Source organism: Heterodontus francisci, chromosome 28, assembly GCF_036365525.1.
Source record: "Heterodontus francisci isolate sHetFra1 chromosome 28, sHetFra1.hap1, whole genome shotgun sequence".
In the NCBI taxonomy this organism is placed as follows: Eukaryota; Metazoa; Chordata; class Chondrichthyes; order Heterodontiformes; family Heterodontidae; genus Heterodontus; species Heterodontus francisci.
The window spans coordinates 19044880-19055258 of NC_090398.1; positions in this window are offsets into that span (position 1 = coordinate 19044880).

Below are 10379 nucleotides of genomic sequence, written 5' to 3' on the forward strand. Positions count from 1 at the left end.
GAGATATCTCTACAGATTAGATAGGGAGAATGTGTCCCCACTGGCCGAATGATCCAGAACCAGAGGGCACGGATTTAAGATGATTGGCAAAAGGAGCTACTGTGGCGTGAGGAAAAACATTTATCCACCGCGAGTGGTTAGGATCTGGAATGAACTGCCTGACATTGTGGTGGAGGCAGATTCAATCGAGGCTTTCAAAAGAGAACTGGATAGTTATCTGAAGAGAAAAATAATAAGTGGCTACAGGGAAAAGATGGGGAGTGGGACTTATGTTATTCGCTCTTGCAGAGAGCCAGCACGGACCTGACGGGTCAAATGGTCTCCTCTGCTGTAACCTTTCTTTGATTCTTTGATTTTATATTCAAGAGCATTCAGGTACATCTGAATGCAAATATTTTCCAGTCCTTTGCCATTCAAACATTAATCTGTCTTATTTTAAATTATTTGTCTTATCAAAGTGGATAACCGTACACTTTGCCACATTATATTGCATCTATCATGTTCTTGCCCACTCAACAACTCTGTCTACATTCCTTTGCAGCCTCTTTGCATCCTCCTCACTGCTTACTTTCCCACCCAACTTTGTATTGTCAGCACACTTGTGTACCTTACACTCAGACCTTTCATCCAAGTCATCGATATCGATTGCAAATAGCTGAGGCTCAAATACTGATCCTTGCAGTGCCCCACTAAATACAACCTGCCAACACATAAAGTCCTGTTTATTGCTCCTTTCTTTTTTGTAGATTAACGAATTCTAAATCCATGCTCATATAATACGTCCATTCCCATGGGTCCTAATTTTGTGCAATAAACTCATGTATGGCACCTTATGGATTGATTCTTGCAAATATATAAAAACTACATCTGCTGATTCCCTGTAAACCATCTTAGGAGTTACATCCTCAAAAAATTCAAACAGGGTTGTCAAACGCAATTTCCATTTCATTAATCCGTGTTGACTCTGCATAATCATATTATGAATTCCCAAAATCCCTGTTACCACATTCCTTCTAGTAGATTCCAGCATTTTTCCTATGACTGATATCAGGCTAACTAGTTCCCCATTTTCTCTCTTGTATTTTTTTTCAACTAACCAGAATGTCTTTGTTATTATTCAGTCCTTGGCAATTGTCTAGAATCTAGAATTATGATTTCACCAGACTTGACTTCCAATATTATTCTATCCGACCTCCCATCTCCCACACTCCATACAATTGGAATTACAGTTCTGGCCAGGTGGTAAGGGGTATGGGTGATTCACACAGTTCACTTCCCAACTGACCGCAATCGCGTTTTATTTAAAATAATGAATTAGTCCCTGAGTGTTTTACTCGCCAACTAAACAGAGAGAGACAGGTTTTCTTGTAAGTTTTAAACAGAAGTTTAAATATTTAATGAGCAACATTCATTCCCCGAAATAGTTGCAACAACATTCACGCAAGCATTCACTCTCACATGCGCTCTTGAGAGAAGATATACAGAACATCAAGGGTGAGTTACAAGGTGTGGTAGCTATGTGTGGTTTATGGTAAACCTGCTGAATTTTCTAAGTAGAACAGGCTCATTTAAAAATGTAGGCCGAGCTTGTTTGTTGTCTTGACTTGCTGAGGTGTTGTTCATTTCTGGTGATCAGGATTTCGGATTGATTGTGATGGGTCACTTTCAGTTCTCTGCTGCACCAAGTTGAAGTATAGAATTCACAGCAGGGTTCCTTCTTTGTTTTGGTTTTATCATTTCACAGCCCCCTGGCTCGACTACCTTCTGTGATGTTGCTTTGATCTCCCCTCTCTCTCTGTCCAGAGAACTACCTTTTAAGATAAATCCTCTCACATTAGCTTCTGTCAGGAGATGCAAGGCCTTCTCCCATGTTGTGACCACACAATACACCAGGATGTAGAAATCATGGCCATCAATTAATGTGCGCTTGGGTAAAATTCAGGGGCAACTTCACAGCGTTTGTGATTCAGAAGTATCCATTCAATTCAGGAATATCCCTTGATGTTTCAAGAATGGTGTAGTAGACATTTCTTAGCCCGAAATGTATCTTTTTTTCCTTAACAGGAAGTAAGGCAATGTTTGAATACATAGGCCAGGTTGGCTGATCACCAGCGGCTGTTTTTGCAACATTGCCCCACATTTTTCAAAAGGTAAAGTCAATTATAAAATAGTCCACCTCGAATAAAGTTCGTATCTTAAAAGTAACAATATAATATCGCTCTACTGGACATGACATTACCAAAAGTTGCTGCTTAGAAAGTAACCGGCATGAAGTCCCATTCACGCATCACTCCTGTACCCATTGAACTGCATTGGCTCTCAGCACAGCAACGTATAGATTTAAAAATCCATCCTCGTGTTTAAATCCCTGCAAGACATAGACCCTGCAGACCTCTGTGACATTATGCAGTCCAATAAACTTCAGAGAAATCTGATCTCTTGTGCATGAGAAAATTTCTTTGCCCCGCCATGGGAAGCTTGACCTTCAGCTGTGCATTCTCCGACCTCTGAAATTCCTCCCTAAACCGTTCTACCTCACTCGCCTTTGGTAAATTATCCTTAAAACCTATGGCTTTGTCCATTCTTTTGGTCAACTGACCTAATATCACTTTCTTTGGCTCAGTTTCCCTCCCTGCATTTTTTTACGCTCATGTGAAGTGCTTTGCGGCATTTTATTAAGTTTATGGCGCTATATAGATGAAAGTTGTTGTTGGTGTAATGAACAGCCATTCATGCCAGTCCTCTCGCCTATATGAATCTAGAAGAGCTAGTGAATTTACAGTGACCAATGGGGTTGGACTTGCAGTATTAACTCTTTTGCAATGAACAGCTCTCATTGGCACGTCCCAACAGCCACATGCTTCTCACTTGTTCCGTCAATTTACAGTGATCAGTGGAGTTGGGCTGTACTGATTCCACTAGTGGTATTCAAGCAATGAGGAGGATAGGAACAGACTTTAAGAGAACAAAGACACTGGTGAAATGCCAGACACATGACAGAAGAAACTTAATATAGAGATGCGTGAAGTAATACATTTTAGTAGAAATTACAAGGGGAGACAATATGATCAAAATGGTACGGCTTTAAAGGTGTTACAGAGTCAGAGATTTCAGGAGGCATATGTATATTAAAAGATTACAGGATAACTTAGCAAGGCTGTTACAAAACATATAGGATCATTCGCTTTATTAACAGAGGAATAGAGTGCACAACCAAGGAAATTATGTTAATCACTTATAAAATACTGGTTCGGCTTCAGCTTGAACATTGTATTAAATTCTGGACATCACTCTTTAGGAAGAATGTCAAGGCCTCAGATGAGGTGCAGAAGAGAATTACTAGAATGGCACCAGCGATGAGGGTCTATCAACATCCTAGGGGTTTGGGGACACTATCCAGGACAAAACAACCTGCTTTATTGGCACCCCATCCACAACCATTCACTCCCTCCACCATCGACGCACAGTGGCAGCAGTGTGGACCATCTACAAGATGCACTGCAGCAACACTCCAAGGATCCTTAGACAGCACCTTCCAGACCCACGACCTCTTCCTACCAGAAGGACAAGGGCAGAAAATGCATGGGAACACCACCACCTGCAAGTTCCCCTTCAAGTCACACACCATCCTGTCTTGAAACTATATTGCCGTTCCTTCACTGTCACTGGGTCAAAATCCTTGAACTCCCTTCCGAGCAGCACTGTGGGAATACCTACCTCACATGGACTGCAGCAGTTCAAGAAGGCAGCTCACCACCACCTTCTCAAGGGCAATTAGGGATGGGCAATAAATGCTGGCCAAGCCGGTGAGAAGGCTGAGGGGAGATATGATTGAGATGTATAAAAGTGTGAGAGGCCCGAACACAGTGCATGTTAAGGGCCCATCTATCTTAGCAGAGAGGTCAGTGACTAACGGGTATAGATTTAACGTGATTGATAGAAACATTGGAGGTGAGACGAGGCAAACAAGTTTCACCCTGAGGGTGGTGGAGGTCTGGAACTCACTGCCTGAATGGGTAGTAGAGTTAGAAACCCCCAATTCATTTTAAAGGTGTCTGGATATACACCTCAAGTACCATAACCTGCCGGGCTATGGCCCAAATGTTGGAAGGTTGGATTAGGCTGGGTGTCTCATTTTGCAGCCAACGAAGACATGATTGCCCAAGGGGCCTCTTTCTGTTCCCGAAACGTTTATGATGCGGTACGTCTGACTCAGGAGGTTCAACAGGATTCTTTCGTTAAATGACCAGAGAGTGAATTCTGGGAGCATCTCAGAGAAATCCATTTTGCTGCAGAATAAACAGAGAGCAAAATAAAATGTCTCTACTGGCAGAGAAACAATAAGATGTTGGCAGCAAATGAAGGCATTGCCACGTCTTTGTGAAGAAATTAAAAGTAAAATATTTGCTCCCCAAAGTTGTAAGAGAGATTATGTGTGAGGTTATTGCTCTCGCTGTTCCATGCTGCATCCTTTCTCCCTGCACCGTTATCACAGGACATTTTCACGTTGCTCTGGCTCTCGGGCTGGTGTGGCACAGCCTTGCCTGTGCCTTTTGCCTTTTATTCTCTGATCTGTCAGTAAATCCTTAATGAAGATCTATTGGAGGATAAATCTAGGGCGAACAACCCGGGTAATTCCTTTTGTAATAGTCGGTATTACAGGTGTTGCAGCTATAAAGCTGGGAGTTGGATCTTGAGGTGAAGCTGCTGGTCGGCAGTGAGATGAGCGATCTCCTGTCCCAGCTCCTTCCTCTTGGGACTCCCTCGATGCTCTAAGCCGAGTATCCCGGGGTTCAATACGTTTCAATGAAAATCAAGTTTCTAAAGCAGGCTGGTCATCTGAATACTCCAAGTGAAGGAATGGAATAGGACTCTGGGTCTATTTTGCGGGAATGGTGAAGTTGGACCATGATTCACTGGGTCGGCCTGGTCCATTCATTTCAGGATATTTCCAAGAATATCAAGAACAGCGGTCAAAAGTTCAAACACAGCAACGTGCATTTATATCACATCGTTAACACAATGAAACGGTCAAAGTGGCTTCAATGAAGCCTAATAAGACAAGTATCGACACGGTGTCAAAGAGCGTTCTTTGTTGGAGGTGAGACCAGTGGTAGAGGAGGAACTGAGTTTACAGAGATTAATTTGCTCCTGCAATTGTGTGTTACATTTCAGAATGATGCTGGAATAGTGAGCCGGTTTGGCGGAGGAGAACAGGGCCTGGTGGTGCTTGATGCTGTTCAGCCAGGTCTGCCGATGGATGGTTGAAGCAGTTGTTGACTACATACCTTTATGTGTTTTAGGCTTGGAATGATAAAGGCAAAGTTAGGGCAGATATGCAGAAGGAACATTAGTAGGAGAGAGTAAGGAATTTACTGCAGTCTACATTGTCAAAGGGGCCGCGGCATATTGACAGCAGCAGATGGATTACAGAATTGTTTCAGTGCAGAAGGAGGCCATTCGGCCAACCGGCTGGCTGAATGAGCATTTCACCGAGTGCCACTCCCCACCTTCTCCCCGTAAGCCTACACATTCTTCCTTTTCATATAACAGTGGAATTACCTTTTGAATGCTTCAGTTGAACCTGCCTTCACAACACTTTCAGGCAGTGCATTCCAGACCTTAACCACTCGCTACGTGAAAAAGTTTTTCCTCATTTGGCTTCTGCTTCTTTTACCAATTATTTTAAATCTGTGCCCTCTTATTCTTGAACCTTTCATGAGTTTTTCGCTGTCTGCTCTGTCCAGACCCCTCATGATTTTGAATACCTGTAACAAAATTCCTCTCAACCTTCTCTTCTCCAAGATAAAAAACAGTTCCAACTTCTCCAATCTACCTTCATAACTGAAGTTCCGCATCCCTGGAACCATTCTGGTGAATCTTTTCTGCACTTCTCTAAAGCCTTCACATCCTTCTTAAAGCGTGGAACCCAGAATTGGATGCAATATGCCAGCTGAGGCTGAACTAGTGTCTTGTACAAGTTCAACATAACCTCCTTGCTCTTGTGCCCTCTGCCTCTGTTAATAAAGCCTAGGATACTGTATGCTTTATGAACCGCTTTCTCAATCTGTCCAGCCACCTTCAATGAACTAACACACATACACATCCAGAGCCCTCTGTTGCTGCACCCCCTTTAGCATTGTATCCTTTATTTTGTGTCGCCTCTCCATACCCTTCCTAACAAAATGTGTCAATTCACATTTCTCTGCATTGAGCTTCATCTGCCACCTGTCTGCCCATTCCACCAATTTGTCTATGTCCTTTTGAAGTTTTACACTTTCCTCTTTACAGTTCACAATGCTTCCAAGGTTCATATCATCCATCAACTTTGAAATTGTGCCCTGTACACCAAGGTCTAGGTCATTAATATTTCAGGGCCCCAACACTGATCGCTGGGAACTCCACTGTAAACCTTCCTACAGCCCAAAAACATCAATTACCCACTGCTCTTTGTTTTCTATCACTCAGTCAATTCCACATCCATGTTGCTCCTGTCCAGTTTATTCCATGAGCTACAATTTCCCTCATAAGTCTGTTATGTGACACTGTATCAAATGCCTTTTGGAAGACCATGTAGACCACATCAGCTACATTATCATTATCAACCCTCTCTGTTATCTCTTTAAAATACTCCAGCAAGTTCGTTAGATAAGTTTTCCCTTACGAAATCCATGCTGACTTTCTTCAATTAACCCAAATTTGTCCATGTGACTATTAATTTTGTCCGAACTATTCTTTCTAGAATTTTATTCACCACCGAAGTTAAACTGACTTGCCTGTAGGTGTTGTATCTTTACACCTTCTTTTTGAATAAGGGTCTACCGTTTGCAATTCTCCAATCCTCTGTCACTACCCCCGAGTCTAAAGAAGACTGACAAATTATGTCCAATGCCTCAATGGCTAAAGGGTTGGCAGCTGAAAGTGTAATTATGTATTACCTCAGCTGGAGTTTATTTCAGCAGAAAAGGAGATGAGGAGTGTGAGTATAAAAGACACCTGGAATGATCAGAGATGACCTTGACTGTTGTCAAGGCAATAGGATTAGACAGGCCAGTGAGACGGCCAGCACGGGGCTGATCGTGAATATGTTTTAAGAAGTTTATTATGAGAAACGTTGAGAGACTTCAGGAGGACAGTTTAAATAAAATCACCATAACTAACATTATAGTAGGATCAGCAAAGCTTATGTCAGAGTTCAGTCATCATCGTTAATGTTCGAGTATGACCATGACCAGCAATGATAGAGTGCAGTCAACACCAGTAATAATGGAGTACAGTGATCACCAGTAATAATGGAGTACAGTGATCACCAGTGATGGAGTACAGTTATCAGCAGTATTGTGTACAGTTATCACCAGTAAAGATGGAGTACAGTGATCACCAGTGATGGAGTACAGTCATCAGCAGTAATGATTGAGTATGATCATCACCAGTAATGTTAGGGTATGACCATCAACAGTAATGATGAAATACAGTCATTACCAATAGCAATGAAGTACGGTCTTCACCATTAATATTGGATTACAGTCATCACCAGTACTGATGGAGTGCAGTCATCACCATTAATATTGGAGTACGGTCATCACCAGTGATGATCGAGTACAGTCATCAGCAGTAGTGATTGAGTATAGTCATTACCAGTAATGATGAAGTACAATGGTCACCAGTGATGGAGTACAGTCATCACCAGTAATGATGGAGTATGGTCATCACCATTAATGTTAGAGTATGACCATCAACAGTAATGATGGAGTACAGTCATCACCAATAGTGATGAAGTACGGTCATCACCACTAATGATGGAGTACAGCCATCACCATTAATGTTAGAGTTATGACCATCACCAGTTGTGATGGAGTACAGCCATCACCATTAATGTTAGAGTTATGACCACCACCAGTTGTGATGGAGTACAGTCATCACCATTAATGTTAGAGTTCTGACCATCACCAGTTGTGATGGAGTACAGTCATCACCAGTAATGTTAGAGTTATGACCATCATCAGTAGTGATGGAGTACAGCCATCACCATTAATGTTAGAGTTATGACCACCACCAGTTGTGATGGAGTACAGTCATCACCAGTAATGATGGAGAACAGTCATCACCATTAATGTTAGAGTTATGACCATCACCAGTTGTGATGGAGTACAGTCATCACCAGTAATGTTAGAGTTATGACCATCATCAGTAGTGATGGAGTACAGCCATCACCAGTAATGTTAGAGTGATGACAATCACCAGTTGTGATGGAGTACAGTGATCACCAGTAATGATGGAGTACAGTCATCAGCAGTAGTGATGGAGAACAGTCATCACCATTAATGTTAGAGTTATGACCATCACCAGTAGTGATGGAGTACAGTCATCAGCAGTAGTGATGGAGTACAGTCATCACCATTAATATTAGAGTTATGACCATCACCAGTAGTGATGGAGTACAGTCATCACCAGTAGTGATGGAGAACAGTCATCACCATTAATGTTAGAGTTATGACCATCACCAGTAGTGATGGAGAACAGTCATCACCATTAATGTTAGAGTTATGACCATCACCAGTAGTGATGGAGAACAGTCATCACCATTAATGTTAGAGTTATGACCATCACCAGTTGTGATGGAGTACAGTCATCACCAGTAATGTTAGAGTTATGACCATCATCAGTAGTGATGGAGTACAGCCATCACCAGTAATGTTAGAGTGATGACAATCACCAGTTGTGATGGAGTACAGTGATCACCAGTAATGATGGAGTACAGTCATCACCAGTAGTGATGGAGAACAGTCATCACCATTAATGTTAGAGTTATGACCATCACCAGTAGTGATGGAGTACAGTCATCAGCAGTAGTGATGGAGTACAGTCATCACCATTAATATTAGAGTTATGACCATCACCAGTAGTGATGGAGTACAGTCATCACCAGTAGTGATGGAGAACAGTCATCACCATTAATGTTAGAGTTATGACCATCACCAGTAGTGATGGAGAACAGTCATCACCATTAATGTTAGAGTTATGACCATCACCAGTAGTGATGGAGAACAGTCATCACCATTAATGTTAGAGTTATGACCATCACCAGTAGTGATGGAGTACAGTCATCACCTGTAGTGATGGAGAACAGTCATCACCATTAATGTTAGAGTTATGACCATCACCAGTAGTGATGGAGTACAGTCATCAGCAGTAGTGATGGAGTACAGTCATCACCATTAATGTTAGAGTTATGACCATCACCAGTAGTGATGGAGTACAGTCATCAGCAGTAGTGATGGAGTACAGTCATCACCATTAATATTGGAGTACGGTCATCATCAATAATGATGATAATAGCAGGGTCTCACCAGTAGTGTTACAGAAGGGTTACGGACAATAATTCCTGCAGTCGGTCAATCACTAGCAATGTTAGAATCGAGTCACCACCAGTAATGTCAGACGAGGTTCACCACCAGCAATGTTACAGTAATGCCCGCCAGCAGTCATGTTAGAGTGGGAATATCACAAGTAACGTTACAGTAGGGTCTCACCAGTAATGATAGTGTAGTGTTAGCACCAGTATTTTTACAGTAGGTACAGAACCAGTTGTGTTGGAGTTGGATTATCACCAGTAATGTTACATTTGGTCTCACTGATCGTGCAGTGTTACCACCAGTAATATTGCAGTAGATCCATCACCAGTTAAGTTAGAGTCGGGTTACCACCAGTAATGTTATAGTAGGTCCAGCGCCAGTTATGTTAGAGTGGGGTTATCACATGTAATGTTACACCACGGTCCACCAGTAATGATCGATTCATGTTACCACCAGTAATGATACAGCAGGTCCATCATCAGCTCTGTTAGAGTGGGGTTATCACCAGTAATATTACAGTAGGTTCGCACCGATAATGATAAAGTAGTGTCACCACCAGTCCCCCGTCAGCAAGCACATCACCAGTGCTATTAGAGCAGCGTCAGCACACAGAATGTTACAGTATGCATAGAATCAACAGAAGTAGTTAGTCAGTAGTAATGTTCGAGTCAGGTTATCTCACGCAATGTTAGAGTATGGTCAGCGCTAGCAATATGACAACATTATTCATGTTACTGTAGCATAGCATTCAGTAATGTTAGAATAGTAGTACCACCAGCAATGTTAGAGTTGAGTGATCACCAATAACGTAAAGGAGTAATGCTCGCGTAGAGTGTCAAACATCAATATTAAAGAAGAGTGTTCGAGTAGGATCACAAGCCTTATTATGGAACAGGAGCACCACCAGCAGTACTTTAGTAGGGTTATCTGAGGTAACGTTGGAATAGGGTCCTCACAAATAATTCTACTGTACAGTCATCACTAATTATTTAAGAGTTAGATCAGCAACAATAATGATAGACT